Genomic DNA, 18,091 nt, shown 5'->3' on the forward strand with positions numbered 1-18,091 from the left:
GACAGGGTGCTGGGAGTAGAGGCTCCGGCCTGTGAGAGAGACAGGGAGCTGGGAGTAGAGGCTCCGGTCTGTGAGAGAGGCAGGGAGCTGGGAGTAGAGGCTCCGGTCTGTGAGAGAGACAGGGAGCTGGGAGTAGAGGCTCCGGCCTGTGAGAGAGACAGGGAGCTGGGATAAGAGGCTCCGGTCTGTGAGAGAGACAGGGAGCTGGGAGTAGAGGCTCCGGTCTGTGAGAGAGACAGGGAGCTGGGAGTAGAGGCCTGGTCTGTGAGGGAGACAGGGAGCTGGGCGTAGAGGCTCCGGTCTGTGAGAGAGACAGGGAGCTGGGAGTAGAGGCTCTGGTCTGTGAGAGAGACAGGGAGCTGGGAGTAGAGGCTCCGGCCTGTGAGAGAGACAGGGAGCTGGGAGTCGAGGCTCCGGCCTGTGAGAGAGACAGGGAGCTGGGAGTAGAGGCTCCGGCCTGTGAGAGAGACAGGGAGCTGGGAGTAGAGGCTCCGGTCTGTGAGAGAGACAGGGAGCTGGGAGTAGAGGCTCCGGCCTGTGAGAGAGACAGGGAGCTGGGAGTAGAGGCTCCGGCCTGTGAGAGAGACAGGGAGCTGGGTGTAGAGGCTCCGGTCTGTGAGAGAGACAGGGAGCTGGGAGTAGAGGCTCCGGTCTGTGAGAGAGACAGGGAGCTGGGAGTAGAGGCTCTGGTCTGTGAGAGAGACAGGGAGCTGGGAGTAGAGGCCTGGTCTGTGAGAGAGACAGGGAGCTGGGAGTAGAGGCTCCGGTCTGTGAGAGAGACAGGGAGCTGGGAGTAGAGGCTCCGGTCTGTGAGAGAGACAGGGAGCTGGGAGTAGAGGCTCTGGTCTGTGAGAGAGACAGGGAGCTGGGAGTAGAGGCTCCGGCCTGTGAGATAGACAGGGAGCTGGGAGTAGAGGCTCTGGTCTGTGAGAGAGACAGGGAGCTGGGAGTAGAGGCTCCGGTCTGTGAGAGAGACAGGGAGCTGGGAGTAGAGGCTCTGGCCTGTGAGAGAGACAGGGAGCTGGGAGTAGAGGCTCTGGCCTGTGAGAGAGACAGGAAGCTGGGAGCAGAGGCTCCGGCCTGTGAGAGAGACAGGGAGCTGGGAGTAGAGGCTCTGGCCTGTGAGAGAGACAGGGAGCTGGGAGCAGAGGCTCCGGCCTGTGAGAGAGACAGGGAGCTGGGAGTAGAGGCTCCGGCCTGTGAGAGAGACAGGGAGCTGGGAGTAGAGGCTCCGGCCTGTGAGAGAGACAGAGAGCTGGGAGTAGAGGCTCCGGCCTGTGAGAGAGACAGGGAGCTGGGAGTAGAGGCTCCGGTCTGTGAGAGAGACAGGGAGCTGGGAGTAGAGGCTCCGGTCTGTGAGAGAGACAGGGAGCTGGGAGTAGAGGCTCCGGTCTGTGAGAGAGACAGGGCGCTGGGAGTAGAGGCTCCGGCCTGTGAGAGAGACAGGGAGCTGGGAGTAGAGGCTCTGGTCTGTGAGAGAGACAGGGAGCTGGGAGTAGAGGCTCCGGTCTGTGAGAGAGACAGGGAGCTGGGAGTAGAGGCTCCGGCCTGTGAGAGAGACAGGGAGATGGGAGTAGAGGCTCCGGCCTGTGAGAGAGACAGGGAGCTGGGAGTAGAGGCCTGGTCTGTGAGAGAGACAGGGAGCTGGGAGTAGAGGCTCCGGTCTGTGAGAGAGACAGGGAGCTGGGAGTAGAGGCTCCGGCCTGTGGGAGAGACAGGGAGCTGGGAGTAGAGGCTCCAGCCTGTGAGAGAGACAGGGAGCTGGGAGTAGAGGCTCTGGTCTGTGAGAGAGACAGGGAGCTGGGAGTAGAGGCTCCGGTCTGTGAGAGAGACAGGGAGCTGGGAATAGAGGCTCCGGTCTGTGAGAGAGACAGGGAGCTGGGAGTAGAGGCTCCGGTCTGTGAGAGAGACAGGGAGCTGGGAATAGAGGCTCCGGCCTGTGAGAGAGACAGGGAGCTGGGAGTAGAGGCTCCGGTCTGTGAGAGAGACAGGGAGCTGGGAGTAGAGGCTCTGGTCTGTGAGAGAGACAGGGAGCTGGGAGTAGAGGCTCTGGTCTGTGAGAGAGACAGGGAGCTGGGAGTAGAGGCTCTGGTCTGTGAGAGAGACAGGGAGCTGGGAGTAGAGGCTCCGGTCTGTGAGAGAGACAGGGAGCTGGGAATAGAGGCTCCGGTCTGTGAGAGAGGCAGGGAGCTGGGAATAGAGGCACCGGCCTGTGAGAGAGACAGGGAGCTGGGAGTAGAGGCTCCGGTCTGTGAGAGAGACAGGGAGCTGGGAGTAGAGGCTCTGGTCTGTGAGAGAGACAGGGAGCTGGGAGTAGAGGCTCCGGTCTGTGAGAGAGACAGGGAGCTGGGAGTAGAGGCTCTGGTCTGTGAGAGAGACAGGGAGCTGGGAGTAGAGGCTCCGGCCTGTGAGAGAGACAGGGAGCTGGGAGTAGAGGCTCTGGTCTGTGAGAGAGACAGGGAGCTGGGAGTAGAGGCTCCGGTCTGTGAGAGAGACAGGGAGCTGGGAGCAGAGGCTCCGGCCTGTGAGAGAGACAGGGAGCTGGGAGTAGAGGCTCCGGCCTCTGAGAGAGACAGGGAGCTGGGAGTAGAGGCTCCGGCCTGTGAGAGAGGCAGGGAGCTGGGAGTAGAGGCTCTGGTCTGTGAGAGAGACAGGGAGCTGGGAGTAGAGGCTCCGGCCTGTGAGAGAGACAGGGAGCTGGGAGTAGAGGCTCCGGTCTGTGAGTGTGGTAAACCACTGTATTGTATATTGCCACCTCTGGGTGGCGCTGTGTATGGAGGCATGCCTCAGCTGACTCCACCCACCACTGTGTGGGTTTCGTTCAGACTTGTTCAGTCACTCACGAAGAAGCATGGTCTCTTCTTAGCTAATAAAAGCCTTATTCATCTCTTCTTTCGACTCATCATCTCTTCTTCGACTCATCACCTTTTATGAAGTAATTGATAAGCGTATCAATTTTATTAGCTAAAAGTTAAATGGCGACACCTGAGGAGCAACAACAGCAACGGATACAGCAGACATTGCTGAGAGCCCTCAGACCACAACGCCTGGACCTCGACCCTCAAGATGTGGGTGCATCAGCCAAGTTTGAACACTGGCTGAGCTGCTTTGAATCCTTCCTCGCAATCTCACAGGTTACAGAGGAGGATCACAAACTGAAAATTTTGACCGCCCAGGTGAGCCATCAAGTATATATGCTAATCCGGGACTCTAATACGTACGTGGCGGCCCTCGAGCTACTAAAAGGGCAATATACGCGCCCAGTGAACACAATTTACGCCCGACACCTCTTGGGATCTCGCAGGCAGCAACCGGGAGAATCGGTAGGGGCATTTGCACGGGCGCTACTGGCACTCTGCAGAGACTGCGATTGTAAAGCGGTAACGGCTGTGGAGCACGCGCAGGGACTCGCCTGTGATGCCTTCGTCAGGGGCCTCCAGTCAGACCACACCCGGCAGAGACTGCTAGAAAGCAAGGAACCCGACCTGAAGACGGCCATTGCCCTTGCGCTCTCGTTAGAGGAGGCCCACTGAAACCTCGAGGCATACCCCCGTAACGGCGCCGAGACATGGCAATCGAAACCGTGGGACACGGGACCGCCGCCCCCGGCACCAACCGCTGCAGCGACCCAACCGAGACAGCAGCCTCCGGTAAGAACTGCTTCGATGCCCAGTAACCAGGCCCAAAAATGCTATTTCTGTGGCCAGTTAAAACATCCCAGAGCGCACTGCCCAGCTAAGACAGCTACCTGCTCGGGCTGCGGGAAGAAAGGCCATTACGCTAACGCCTGCAAGGGGAAGCCAGCCAGCAGCGCAGCGTGCGGGCCGTGGGAGCAGCCATCTTATCCGCCATTTTGTGTACCCCCGGCCGCATGGCATCCGCCGCCATCGTATCCAACGCACTCAACCGCCATTTCGTCACCGGAACCGACCACCGTCTCGGCGGATGACTATAGTGACTCACTAAGCCACATACTGGCCTCCGTGACGCTGGATCAAGGCCACCCTCACCATCTATCCAGCTCCATGATGGATATCGCGGTAAACGGCCGCGCCACCAGTTGCCTGATCGACAGCGGGAGCACAGAGAGTTTCGTCCACCCCGACACGGTACGTAGCCACTCCCTCACGATTCTGCCAACGCACCATCGCATTTCTATGGCGTCCAAGTCCCAGTCAATGGACATCAGCGGCTACTGTGTGGTGACCCTGTCAGTAGGGGGCACTGAATATCAAAAATTTAAACTGCTAGTCCTGCCCCGTCTTTGCGCTGCCGTCCTGCTAGGGTTGGATTTTCAGTGCCACCTTAAGAGTGTCACACTAGCATACGGTGGACCCCTCCCCCCACTCACAGTCTGCAACCAACAACTTTTAAATCGCCCGCTGCAAACCACCTGCAGCCTTTCCACATTAAAAGTCCCCCCCCCTCCCCTGTTCGCTAACCTCACCCGCGACTGTAAACCCATCGCTACCAAAAGCAGGCGGTACAGTGCCGGGGACAGAGCTTTTATCAGCTCTGAGGTGGAGCGGCTCTTGAAGGAGGGCATTATCGAAGGTAGCACTAGCCCCTGGCGAGCCCAGGTTGTAGTCGTTAAAACCACTGCAAAACGCCGCATGGTAATCGACTACAGCCAAACCATAAACCGGTACACCCAGCTGGACGCGTACCCCCTCCCTCGCATATCTGATATGGTCAATCAGATTGCGCAATACAAAGTATTCTCCACCATCGACCTTAAGTCAGCGTACCACCAGCTGCCCATCCGCCATGAGGACCGCCAGTATACTGCCTTCGAGGCAAACGGCCGCCTCTACCACTTCCTTAGGGTCCCCTTCGGCGTCACCAACGGGGTTTCGGTCTTCCAAAGGGAGATGGACCGAATGGTTGACCAGAACGCGCTGCGGGCAACCTTCCCCTATTTGGATAACGTCACCATCTGCGGCCACGACCAGCAGGACCACGACGTTAATCTAGCAAATTTCCTCCGTACGGCCCAACGGCTGAACCTAACGTACAATAAGGAAAAATGTATGTTTCACACCAAGCGCCTGGCCATCCTCGGCTGCGTGGTGGAGAACGGAGTCATCGGGCCCGACCCCGACAGAATGCGCCCCCTAATGGAGCTACCCCTTCCCCACTGCCAAAAAGCACTGAAGAGATGCCTGGGGTTTTTCTCCTACTACGCCCAGTGGGTGCCCCTCTATGCAGACAAAGCCAGGCCCCTCATCAAAGCCACCTCCTTCCCCCTGACACCAGAGGCGTGTGCAGCCTTCACTCTTATCAAGAACGATATCGCGAAGGCCGCAATGCACGCGGTGGATGAGTCCATCCCCTTCCAAGTGGAGAGCGATGCCTCCGACTTCGCCCTAGCCGCGACCCTTAACCAGGCGGGCAGACCCGTGGCCTTTTTCTCAAGGACCCTCCAGGGCCCCGAGACGAGACACTCCTCCGTCGAAAAGGAGGCCCAGGCTATTGTAGAAGCGGTGCGTCACTGGAGGCATTACCTGGCCGGGAAACGATTTACCCTGCTCACTGACCAGCGTTCAGTAGCTTTTATGTTTAATAATAAGCAGAGGGGTAAAATCAAGAACGACAAGATCTTGAGGTGGAGAATCGAACTCTCCACCTACAATTATGATATCTTGTATCGGCCAGGGAAACTCAATGAGCCCCCAGATGCCCTATCACGTGGTACATGCGCCAACGCGCAGAGTGATAGGCTGCAGTCCCTCCACAATGACCTCTGCCACCCGGGGGTCACCAGGTTTTTCCATTTTATCAAATCCCGTAACCTGCCCTACTCCATCGAGGAGGTCAGGACCATGACCAAGAGCTGCCAAATCTGCGCCGAGTGCAAACCGCACTTCTATAGGCCGGACAGAGCAAGCCTGATCAAGGCCACCCGCCCCTTCGAACGCCTGAGCGTCGATTTTAAAGGGCCCCTCCCCTCCGCTGACCGCAATGTGTACTTCCTCAACATAGTTGATGAGTACTCCCGTTTCCCCTTTGCCATCCCTTGCCCAGACATGACCAGTACCACGGTCATCAAGTGTCTGAATGACATCTTCGCTCTGTTCGGGTTCCCCAGCTATATACATAGCGACAGGGGCTCATCGTTCATGAGCGACGAACTTCGGCAGTACCTGCTAACAAGAGGTATCGCCACGAGCAGGACCACCAGTTACAACCCCCGGGGGAACGGCCAGGTGGAAAGGGAGAACGCGACGGTTTGGAAGGCAGTCCTCTTAGCACTAAAATCTAAGGGCCTTCCGACCTCCCGCTGGCAGGAGGTCCTCCCTGCAGCGCTTCACTCCATTCGGTCACTGCTTTGTACTGCCACTAATGCGACCCCTCATGAGAAAATGTTCGTTTTCCCCCGGAAGTCTACATCGGGAACCTCGCTACCGGCATGGTTGACTTCTCCTGGGCCCGTCCTACTGCGGAGGCACGTGAGGACGCATAAAACGGACCCCCTGGTCGAGCGGGTGCACCTCCTACACGCCAACCCCCAGTATGCCTGGGTGACATACCCAGACGGGCGGGAGGACACGGTCTCCATACGAGATCTCGCACCCTCGGGTACCCCTGAATTACCACCGTTATCCCCCTTACCACCGTTATCCCCCTTACCACTGTTATCCCCCACCACCCCTCCCAACCCAACCCCTGCAGACGGCATGCCAAAGCCCCAGGAATCTTCGCCAACCACCCAGACACCAGACCCGACGTCGGATGCTGCAACACCACCGCCGCCACCACGACGATCAGGACGTCAGACAAGGCCTCCTGATAGACTTAACTTGTAGTACCCTTCACCCCGCCGGACTTCACATTAAACAAGGGGTGAATGTGGTAAACCACTGTATTGTATATTGCCACCTCTGGGTGGCGCTGTGTATGGAGGCATGCCTCAGCTGACTCCACCCACCACTGTGTGGGTTTCGTTCAGACTTGTTCAGTCACTCACGAAGAAGCATGGTCTCTTCTTAGCTAATAAAAGCCTTATTCATCTCTTCTTTCGACTCATCACCTTTTATGAAGTAATTGATAAGCGTATCAGTGAGAGAGACAGGGAGCTGGGAGTAGAGGCTCCGGCCTGTGAGAGAGACAGGGAGCTGGGAGTAGAGGCTCCGGCCTGTGAGAGAGACAGGGAGCTGGGAGTAGAGGCTCCGGCCTGTGAGAGAGACAGGGAGCTGGGACTAGAGGCCCCGGTCTGTGAGAGAGACAGGGAGCTGGGAGTAGAGGCTCCGGCCTGTGAGAGAGACAGGGAGCTGGGAGTAGAGGGTCCGGCCTGTGAGAGAGACAGGGAGCTGGGAGTAGAGGCTCCGGTCTGTGAGAGAGGCAGGGAGCTGGGAGTAGAGGGTCCGGCCTGTGAGAGAGACAGGGAGCTGGGAGTAGAGGCTCCGGTCTGTGAGAGAGACAGGGAGCTGGAAGTAGAGGCTGCGGTCTGTGAGAGAGACAGGGAGCTGGGAGTAGAGGCTCCGGCCTGTGAGAGAGACAGGGAGCTGGGATTAGAGGCTCCGGCCTGTGAGAGAGACAGGGAGCTGGGAGTAGAGGCTCCGGCCTGTGAGAGAGACAGGGAGCTGGGAGTAGAGGCTCCGGTCTGTGAGAGAGACAGGGAGCTGGGAGTAGAGGCTCCGGCCTGTGAGAGAGACAGGGAGCTGGGAGTAGAGGCTCCGGTCTGTGAGAGAGACAGGGAGCTGGGAGTAGAGGCTCCGGCCTGTGAGAGAGACAGGGAGCTGGGAGTAGAGGCTCCGGTCTGTGAGAGAGACAGGGAGCTGGGAGTAGAGGCTCCGGTCTGTGAGAGAGACAGGGAGCTGGGAGTAGAGGCTCCGGTCTGTGAGAGAGACAGGGAGCTGGGAGTAGAGGCTCCGGTCTTTGAGAGAGACAGGGAGCTGGGAGTAGAGGCTCCGGCCTGTGAGAGAGACAGGGAGATGGGAGTAGAGGCTCCGGCCTGTGAGAGAGACAGGGAGCTGGGAGTAGAGGCTCTGGTCTGTGAGAGAGACAGGGAGCTGGGAGTAGAGGCTCCGGCCTGTGAGAGAGACTGGGAGCTGGGAGTAGAGGCTCCGGCCTGTGAGAGAGGCAGGAAGCTGGGAGTAGAGGCTCTGGTCTGTGAGAGAGACAGGGAGCTGGGAGTAGAGGCTCCGGCCTGTGAGAGAGACAGGGAGCTGGGAGTAGAGGCTCCGGCCTGTGAGAAAGTCAGAGAGCTGGGAGTAGAGGTTCTGGCCTGTGAGAGAGACAGGGAGCTGGGTGTAGAGGCTCCGGCCTGTGAGAGAGACAGGGAGCTGGGAGTAGAGGCTCTGGCCTGTGTGAGAGACAGGGAGCTGGGAGTAGAGGCTCCGGCCTGTGAGAGAGACAGGGAGCTGGGAGTAGAGGCCTGGTCTGTGAGAGAGACAGGGAGCTGGGAGTAGAGGCTCCGGCCTGTGAGAGAGACAGGGAGCTGGGAGTAGAGGCTCTGGTCTGTGAGAGAGACAGGGAGCTGGGAGTAGAGGCTCCCGCCTGTGAGAGAGACAGTGAGCTGGGAGTAGAGGCCTGGTCTGTGAGAGAGACAGGGAGCTGGGAGTAGAGGCTCCGGTCTGTGAGAGAGACAGGGAGCTGGGAGCAGAGCCTCCGGCCTGTGAGAGAGACAGGGAGCTGGGAGTAGAGGCTCCGGCCTGTGAGAGAGACAGGGAGCTGGGAGTAGAGGCTCTGGTCTGTGAGAGAGACAGGGAGCTGGGAGTAGAGGCTCCCGCCTGTGAGAGAGACAGTGAGCTGGGAGCAGAGGCCTGGTCTGTGAGAGAGACAGGGAGCTGGGAGCAGAGCCTCCGGCCTGTGAGAGAGACAGGGAGCTGGGAGTAGAGGCTCCGGCCTCTGAGAGAGACAGGGAGCTGGGAGTAGAGGCTCCGGCCTCTGAGAGAGACAGGGAGCTGGGAGTAGAGGCTCCGGCCTGTGAGAGAGACAGGGAGCTGGGAGTAGAGGCCTGGTCTGTGAGAGAGACAGGGAGCTGGGAGTAGAGGCTCTGGCCTGTGAGAGAGACAGGGAGCTGGGAGTAGAGGCTCCAGCCTGTGAGAGAGACAGGGAGCTGGGAGTAGAGGCTCCGGCCTGTGAGAGAGACAGGGAGCTGGGAGTAGAGGCTCCGGCCTGTGAGAGAGACAGGGAGCTGGGAGTAGAGGCTCTGGTCTGTGAGAGAGACCGGGAGCTGGGAGTAGAGGCTCCGGTCTCTGAGAGAGACAGGGAGCAGGGAGTAGAGGCTCCGGCCTGTAAGAGAGACAGGGAGCTGGGAGTAGAGGCCTGGTCTGTGAGAGAGACAGGGAGCTGGGAGTAGAGGCTCCGGCCTGTGTGAGAGACAGGGAGCTGGGAGTAGAGGCTCCCGCCTGTGAGAGAGACAGTGAGCTGGGAGTAGAGGCTCCGGCCTGTGAGAGAGACAGGGAGCTGGGAGTAGAGGCTCTGGTCTGTGAGAGAGACAGGGAGCTGGGAGTAGAGGCTCCCGCCTGTGAGAGAGACAGTGAGCTGGGAGTAGAGGCCTGGTCTGTGAGAGAGACAGGGAGCTGGGAGTAGAGGCTCCGGCCTGTGAGAGAGACAGGGAGCTGGGAGTAGAGGCTCCGGCCTGTGAGAGAGACAGGGAGCTGGGAGTAGAGGCTCTGGTCTGTGAGAGAGACAGGGAGCTGGGAGTAGAGGCTCCCGCCTGTGAGAGAGACAGTGAGCTGGGAGTAGAGGCTCTGGCCTGTGAGAGAGACAGGGAGCTGGGAGTAGAGGCTCCGGCCTGTGAGAGAGACAGGGAGCTGGGAGTAGAGGCTCCGGCCTCTGAGAGAGACAGGGAGCTGGGAGTAGAGGCTCCGGCCTCTGAGAGAGACAGGGAGCTGGGAGTAGAGGCTCCGGCCTGTGAGAGAGACAGGGAGCTGGGAGTAGAGGCCTGGTCTGTGAGAGAGACAGGGAGCTGGGAGTAGAGGCTCTGGCCTGTGAGAGAGACAGGGAGCTGGGAGTAGAGGCTCCAGCCTGTGAGAGAGACAGGGAGCTGGGAGTAGAGGCTCCGGCCTGTGAGAGAGACAGGGAGCTGGGAGTAGAGGCTCTGGTCTGTGAGAGAGACAGGGAGCTGGGAGTAGAGGCTCCCGCCTGTGAGAGAGACAGTGAGCTGGGAGCAGAGGCCTGGTCTGTGAGAGAGACAGGGAGCTGGGAGCAGAGCCTCCGGCCTGTGAGAGAGACAGGGAGCTGGGAGTAGAGGCTCCGGCCTCTGAGAGAGACAGGGAGCTGGGAGTAGAGGCTCCGGCCTCTGAGAGAGACAGGGAGCTGGGAGTAGAGGCTCCGGCCTGTGAGAGAGACAGGGAGCTGGGAGTAGAGGCCTGGTCTGTGAGAGAGACAGGGAGCTGGGAGTAGAGGCTCTGGCCTGTGAGAGAGACAGGGAGCTGGGAGTAGAGGCTCCAGCCTGTGAGAGAGACAGGGAGCTGGGAGTAGAGGCTCCGGCCTGTGAGAGAGACAGGGAGCTGGGAGTAGAGGCTCCGGCCTCTGAGAGAGACAGGGAGCTGGGAGTAGAGGCTCCGGCCTGTGAGAGAGGCAGGGAGCTGGGAGTAGAGGCTCTGGTCTGTGAGAGAGACAGGGAGCTGGGAGTAGAGGCTCCGGCCTGTGAGAGAGACAGGGAGCTGGGAGTAGAGGCTCCGGCCTGTGAGAGAGACAGGGAGCTGGGAGTAGAGGCTCCGGCCTGTGAGAGAGACAGGGAGCTGGGAGTAGAGGCTCCGGCCTGTGAGAGAGACAGGGAGCTGGGAGTAGAGGCTCCGGCCTGTGAGAGAGACAGGGAGCTGGGAGTAGAGGCCTGGTCTGTGAGAGAGACAGGGAGCTGGGAGTAGAGGCTCCGGTCTTTGAGAGAGACAGGGAGCTGGGAGTAGAGGCTCCGGCCTGTGAGAGAGACAGGGAGATGGGAGTAGAGGCTCCGGCCTGTGAGAGAGACAGGGAGCTGGGAGTAGAGGCTCTGGTCTGTGAGAGAGACAGGGAGCTGGGAGTAGAGGCTCTGGTCTGTGAGAGAGACAGGGAGCTGGGAGTAGAGGCTCCGGTCTGTGAGAGAGACAGGGAGTTGGGAATAGAGGCTCCGGCCTGTGAGAGAGACAGGGAGATGGGAGTAGAGGCTCCGGCCTGTGAGAGAGACAGGGAGCTGGGAGTAGAGGCTCTGGTCTGTGAGAGAGACAGGGAGCTGGGAGTAGAGGCTCCGGTCTGTGAGAGAGACAGGGAGCTGGGAATAGAGGCTCCGGTCTGTGAGAGAGGCAGGGAGCTGGGAGTAGAGGGTCCGGCCTGTGAGAGAGACAGGGAGCTGGGAGTAGAGGCTCCGGTCTGTGAGAGAGACAGGGAGCTGGAAGTAGAGGCTGCGGTCTGTGAGAGAGACAGGGAGCTGGGAGTAGAGGCTCCGGCCTGTGAGAGAGACAGGGAGCTGGGATTAGAGGCTCCGGCCTGTGAGAGAGACAGGGAGCTGGGAGTAGAGGCTCCGGCCTGTGAGAGAGACAGGGAGCTGGGAGTAGAGGCTCCGGTCTGTGAGAGAGACAGGGAGCTGGGAGTAGAGGCTCCGGTCTGTGAGAGAGACAGGGAGCTGGGAGTAGAGGCTCCGGTCTGTGAGAGAGACAGGGAGCTGGGAGTAGAGGCTCCGGCCTGTGAGAGAGACAGGGAGCTGGGAGTAGAGGCTCCGGTCTGTGAGAGAGACAGGGAGCTGGGAGTAGAGGCTCCGGTCTGTGAGAGAGACAGGGAGCTGGGAGTAGAGGCTCCGGTCTGTGAGAGAGACAGGGAGCTGGGAGTAGAGGCTCCGGTCTTTGAGAGAGACAGGGAGCTGGGAGTAGAGGCTCCGGCCTGTGAGAGAGACAGGGAGATGGGAGTAGAGGCTCCGGCCTGTGAGAGAGACAGGGAGCTGGGAGTAGAGGCTCTGGTCTGTGAGAGAGACAGGGAGCTGGGAGTAGAGGCTCCGGCCTGTGAGAGAGACTGGGAGCTGGGAGTAGAGGCTCCGGCCTGTGAGAGAGGCAGGAAGCTGGGAGTAGAGGCTCTGGTCTGTGAGAGAGACAGGGAGCTGGGAGTAGAGGCTCCGGCCTGTGAGAGAGACAGGGAGCTGGGAGTAGAGGCTCCGGCCTGTGAGAAAGTCAGAGAGCTGGGAGTAGAGGCTCTGGCCTGTGAGAGAGACAGGGAGCTGGGTGTAGAGGCTCCGGCCTGTGAGAGAGACAGGGAGCTGGGAGTAGAGGCTCTGGCCTGTGTGAGAGACAGGGAGCTGGGAGTAGAGGCTCCGGCCTGTGAGAGAGACAGGGAGCTGGGAGTAGAGGCCTGGTCTGTGAGAGAGACAGGGAGCTGGGAGTAGAGGCTCCGGCCTGTGAGAGAGACAGGGAGCTGGGAGTAGAGGCTCTGGTCTGTGAGAGAGACAGGGAGCTGGGAGTAGAGGCTCCCGCCTGTGAGAGAGACAGTGAGCTGGGAGTAGAGGCCTGGTCTGTGAGAGAGACAGGGAGCTGGGAGTAGAGGCTCCGGTCTGTGAGAGAGACAGGGAGCTGGGAGCAGAGCCTCCGGCCTGTGAGAGAGACAGGGAGCTGGGAGTAGAGGCTCCGGCCTGTGAGAGAGACAGGGAGCTGGGAGTAGAGGCTCTGGTCTGTGAGAGAGACAGGGAGCTGGGAGTAGAGGCTCCCGCCTGTGAGAGAGACAGTGAGCTGGGAGCAGAGGCCTGGTCTGTGAGAGAGACAGGGAGCTGCGAGTAGAGGCTCCGGCCTGTGAGAGAGACAGGGAGCTGGGAGTAGAGGCTCCGGCCTGTGAGAGAGACAGGGAGCTGGGAGTAGAGGCTCCGGCCTGTGAGAGAGACAGGGAGCTGGGAGTAGAGGCTCCGGCCTGTGAGAGAGACAGGGAGCTGGGAGTAGAGGCCTGGTCTGTGAGAGAGACAGGGAGCTGGGAGTAGAGGCTCTGGCCTGTGAGAGAGACAGGGAGCTGGGAGTAGAGGCTCCAGCCTGTGAGAGAGACAGGGAGCTGGGAGTAGAGGCTCCGGCCTGTGAGAGAGACAGGGAGCTGGGAGTAGAGGCTCCGGCCTGTGAGAGAGACAGGGAGCTGGGAGTAGAGGCTCTGGTCTGTGAGAGAGACCGGGAGCTGGGAGTAGAGGCTCCGGTCTCTGAGAGAGACAGGGAGCAGGGAGTAGAGGCTCCGGCCTGTAAGAGAGACAGGGAGCTGGGAGTAGAGGCTCCGGCCTGTGAGAGAGACTGGGAGCTGGGAGTAGAGGCTCCGGCCTGTGAGAGAGGCAGGAAGCTGGGAGTAGAGGCTCTGGTCTGTGAGAGAGACAGGGAGCTGGGAGTAGAGGCTCCGGCCTGTGAGAGAGACAGGGAGCTGGGAGTAGAGGCTCCGGCCTGTGAGAAAGTCAGAGAGCTGGGAGTAGAGGCTCTGGCCTGTGAGAGAGACAGGGAGCTGGGTGTAGAGGCTCCGGCCTGTGAGAGAGACAGGGAGCTGGGAGTAGAGGCTCTGGCCTGTGTGAGAGACAGGGAGCTGGGAGTAGAGGCTCCGGCCTGTGAGAGAGACAGGGAGCTGGGAGTAGAGGCCTGGTCTGTGAGAGAGACAGGGAGCTGGGAGTAGAGGCTCCGGCCTGTGAGAGAGACAGGGAGCTGGGAGTAGAGGCTCTGGTCTGTGAGAGAGACAGGGAGCTGGGAGTAGAGGCTCCGGTGTGTGAGAGAGACAGGGAGCTGGGAGTAGAGGCTCCGGCCTGTGAGAGAGACAGGGAGCTGGGAGTAGAGGCTCCGGCCTGTGAGAGAGACAGAGAGCTGGGAGTAGAGGCTCCGGCCTGTGAGAGAGACAGGGAGCTGGGAGTAGAGGCTCCGGCCTGTGAGAGAGACAGTGAGCTGGGAGTAGAGGCCTGGTCTGTGAGAGAGACAGGGAGCTGGGAGTAGAGGCTCCGGTCTGTGAGAGAGACAGGGAGCTGGGAGTAGAGGCTCCGGTCTGTGAGAGAGACAGGGAGCTGGGAGCAGAGGCCTGGTCTGTGAGAGAGACAGGGAGCTGGGAGCAGAGCCTCCGGCCTGTGAGAGAGACAGGGAGCTGGGAGTAGAGGCTCCGGCCTCTGAGAGAGACAGGGAGCTGGGAGTAGAGGCTCCGGCCTGTGAGAGAGGCAGGGAGCTGGGAGTAGAGGCTCTGGTCTGTGAGAGAGACAGGGAGCTGGGAGTAGAGGCTCCGGCCTGTGAGAGAGACAGGGAGCTGGGAGTAGAGGCTCCGGCCTGTGAGAGAGACAGGGAGCTGGGAGTAGAGGCTCCGGCCTGTGAGAGAGACAGGGAGCTGGGAGTAGAGGCTCCGGCCTGTGAGAGAGACAGGGAGCTGGGAGTAGAGGCTCCGGCCTGTGAGAGAGACAGGGAGCTGGGAGTAGAGGCCTGGTCTGTGAGAGAGACAGGGAGCTGGGAGTAGAGGCTCTGGCCTGTGAGAGAGACAGGGAGCTGGGAGTAGAGGCTCCAGCCTGTGAGAGAGACAGGGAGCTGGGAGTAGAGGCTCCGGCCTGTGAGAGAGACAGGGAGCTGGGAGTAGAGGCTCCGGCCTGTGAGAGAGACAGGGAGCTGGGAGTAGAGGCTCTGGTCTGTGAGAGAGACCGGGAGCTGGGAGTAGAGGCTCTGGTCTGTGAGGGAGACAGGGAGCTGGGAGTAGAGGCTCCGGCCTGTGAGAGAGACAGGGAGCTGGGAGTAGAGGCTCCGGCCTGTGAGAGAGACAGGGAGCTGGGAGTAGAGCCTCCGGCCTGTGAGAGAGACAGGGAGCTGGGAGTAGAGGCTCCGGTCTCTGAGAGAGACAGGGAGCAGGGAGTAGAGGCTCCGGCCTGTCAGAGAGACAGGGAGCTGGGAGTAGAGACTCCGGCCTGTGAGAGAGACTGGGAGCTGGGAGTAGAGGCTCCGGCCTGTGAGAGAGGCAGGAAGCTGGGAGTAGAGGCTCTGGTCTGTGAGAGAGACAGGGAGCTGGGAGTAGAGGCTCCGGCCTGTGAGAGAGACAGGGAGCTGGGAGTAGAGGCTCCGGCCTGTGAGAAAGTCAGAGAGCTGGGAGTAGAGGCTCCGGCCTGTGAGAGAGACAGGGAGCTGGGTGTAGAGGCTCCGGCCTGTGAGAGAGACAGGGAGCTGGGAGTAGAGGCTCTGGCCTGTGTGAGAGACAGGGAGCTGGGAGTAGAGGCTCCGGCCTGTGAGAGAGACAGGGAGCTGGGAGTAGAGGCCTGGCCTGTGAGAGAGACAGGGAGCTGGGAGTAGAGGCTCCGGCCTGTGAGAGAGACAGGGAGCTGGGAGTAGAGGCTCTGGTCTGTGAGAGAGACAGGGAGCTGGGAGTAGAGGCTCCGGCCTGTGAGAGAGACAGGGAGCTGGGAGTAGAGGCTCTGGTCTGTGAGAGAGACAGGGAACTGGGAGTAGAGGCTCCGGTCTGTGAGAGAGACAGGGAGCTGGGAGTAGAGGCTCCGGTCTGTGAGAGAGACAGGGAGCTGGGAGTAGAGGCTCCGGCCTGTGAGAGAGACAGGGAGCTTGGAGTAGAGGCTCCGGCCTGTGAAAGAGACAGGGAGCTGGGAGTAGAGGCTCTGGTCTGTGAGAGAGACATGGAGCTGGGAGTAGAGGCTCCGGTCTGTGAGAGAGACAGGGAGCTGGGAGTAGAGGCCCCGGTCTGTGAGAGAGACAGGGAGCTGGGAGTAGAGGCTCTGGTCTGTGAGAGAGACAGGGAGCTGGGAGTAGAGGCTCTGGTCTGTGAGAGAGACAGGGAGCTGGGAGTAGAGGCTCCGGTCTGTGAGAGAGACAGGGAGCTGGGAATAGAGGCTCCGGTCTGTGAGAGAGGCAGGGAGCTGGGAATAGAGGCACCGGCCTGTGAGAGAGACAGGGAGCTGGGAGTAGAGGCTCCGGTCTGTGAGAGAGACAGGGAGCTGGGAGTAGAGGCTCCGGTCTGTGAGAGAGACAGGGAGCTGGGAGTAGAGGCTCCGGTCTGTGAGAGAGACAGGGAGCTGGGAGTAGAGGCTCCGGTCTTTGAGAGAGACAGGGAGCTGGGAGTAGAGGCTCCGGCCTGTGAGAGAGACAGGGAGATGGGAGTAGAGGCTCCGGCCTGTGAGAGAGACAGGGAGCTGGGAGTAGAGGCTCTGGTCTGTGAGAGAGACAGGGAGCTGGGAGTAGAGGCTCCGGTCTGTGAGAGAGACAGGGAGCTGGGAATAGAGGCTCCGGTCTGTGAGAGAGGCAGGGAGCTGGGAGTAGAGGGTCCGGCCTGTGAGAGAGACAGGGAGCTGGGAGTAGAGGCTCCGGTCTGTGAGAGAGACAGGGAGCTGGAAGTAGAGGCTGCGGTCTGTGAGAGAGACAGGGAGCTGGGAGTAGAGGCTCCGGCCTGTGAGAGAGACAGGGAGCTGGGATTAGAGGCTCCGGCCTGTGAGAGAGACAGGGAGCTGGGAGTAGAGGCTCCGGCCTGTGAGAGAGACAGGGAGCTGGGAGTAGAGGCTCCGGTCTGTGAGAGAGACAGGGAGCTGGGAGTAGAGGCTCCGGTCTGTGAGAGAGACAGGGAGCTGGGAGTAGAGGCTCCGGTCTGTGAGAGAGACAGGGAGCTGGGAGTAGAGGCTCCGGCCTGTGAGAGAGACAGGGAGCTGGGAGTAGAGGCTCCGGTCTGTGAGAGAGACAGGGAGCTGGGAGTAGAGGCTCCGGTCTGTGAGAGAGACAGGGAGCTGGGAGTAGAGGCTCCGGTCTGTGAGAGAGACAGGGAGCTGGGAGTAGAGGCTCCGGTCTTTGAGAGAGACAGGGAGCTGGGAGTAGAGGCTCCGGCCTGTGAGAGAGACAGGGAGATGGGAGTAGAGGCTCCGGCCTGTGAGAGAGACAGGGAGCTGGGAGTAGAGGCTCTGGTCTGTGAGAGAGACAGGGAGCTGGGAGTAGAGGCTCCGGCCTGTGAGAGAGACTGGGAGCTGGGAGTAGAGGCTCCGGCCTGTGAGAGAGGCAGGAAGCTGGGAGTAGAGCCTCTGGTCTGTGAGAGAGACAGGGAGCTGGGAGTAGAGGCTCCGGCCTGTGAGAGAGACAGGGAGCTGGGAGTAGAGGCTCCGGCCTGTGAGAAAGTCAGAGAGCTGGGAGTAGAGGCTCTGGCCTGTGAGAGAGACAGGGAGCTGGGTGTAGAGGCTCCGGCCTGTGAGAGAGACAGGGAGCTGGGAGTAGAGGCTCTGGCCTGTGTGAGAGACAGGGAGCTGGGAGTAGAGGCTCCGGCCTGTGAGAGAGACAGGGAGCTGGGAGTAGAGGCCTGGTCTGTGAGAGAGACAGGGAGCTGGGAGTAGAGGCTCCGGCCTGTGAGAGAGACAGGGAGCTGGGAGTAGAGGCTCTGGTCTGTGAGAGAGACAGGGAGCTGGGAGTAGAGGCTCCCGCCTGTGAGAGAGACAGTGAGCTGGGAGTAGAGGCCTGGTCTGTGAGAGAGACAGGGAGCTGGGAGTAGAGGCTCCGGTCTGTGAGAGAGACAGGGAGCTGGGAGTAGAGGCTCCGGTCTGTGAGAGAGACAGGGAGCTGGGAGCAGAGGCCTGGTCTGTGAGAGAGACAGGGAGCTGGGAGCAGAGCCTCCGGCCTGTGAGAGAGACAGGGAGCTGGGAGTAGAGGCTCCGGCCTCTGAGAGAGACAGGGAGCTGGGAGTAGAGGCTCCGGCCTGTGAGAGAGGCAGGGAGCTGGGAGTAGAGGCTCTGGTCTGTGAGAGAGACAGGGAGCTGGGAGTAGAGGCTCCGGCCTGTGAGAGAGACAGGGAGCTGGGAGTAGAGGCTCCGGCCTGTGAGAGAGACAGGGAGCTGGGAGTAGAGGCTCCGGCCTGTGAGAGAGACAGGGAGCTGGGAGTAGAGGCTCCGGCCTGTGAGAGAGACAGGGAGCTGGGAGTAGAGGCTCCGGCCTGTGAGAGAGACGGAGCTGGGAGTAGAGGCCTGGTCTGTGAGAGAGACAGGGAGCTGGGAGTAGAGGCTCTGGCCTGTGAGAGAGACAGGGAGCTGGGAGTAGAGGCTCCAGCCTGTGAGAGAGACAGGGAGCTGGGAGTAGAGGCTCCGGCCTGTGAGAGAGACAGGGAGCTGGGAGTAGAGGCTCCGGCCTGTGAGAGAGACAGGGAGCTGGGAGTAGAGGCTCTGGTCTGTGAGAGAGACCGGGAGCTGGGAGTAGAGGCTCTGGTCTGTGAGGGAGACAGGGAGCTG

The sequence above is a fragment of the Somniosus microcephalus genome, unplaced genomic scaffold, assembly GCF_052327205.1.
Source record: "Somniosus microcephalus isolate GS21.2 unplaced genomic scaffold, FLI_Smic_1.0 unresolved_chr3, whole genome shotgun sequence".
NCBI classification, from domain to species: domain Eukaryota; kingdom Metazoa; phylum Chordata; class Chondrichthyes; order Squaliformes; family Somniosidae; genus Somniosus; species Somniosus microcephalus.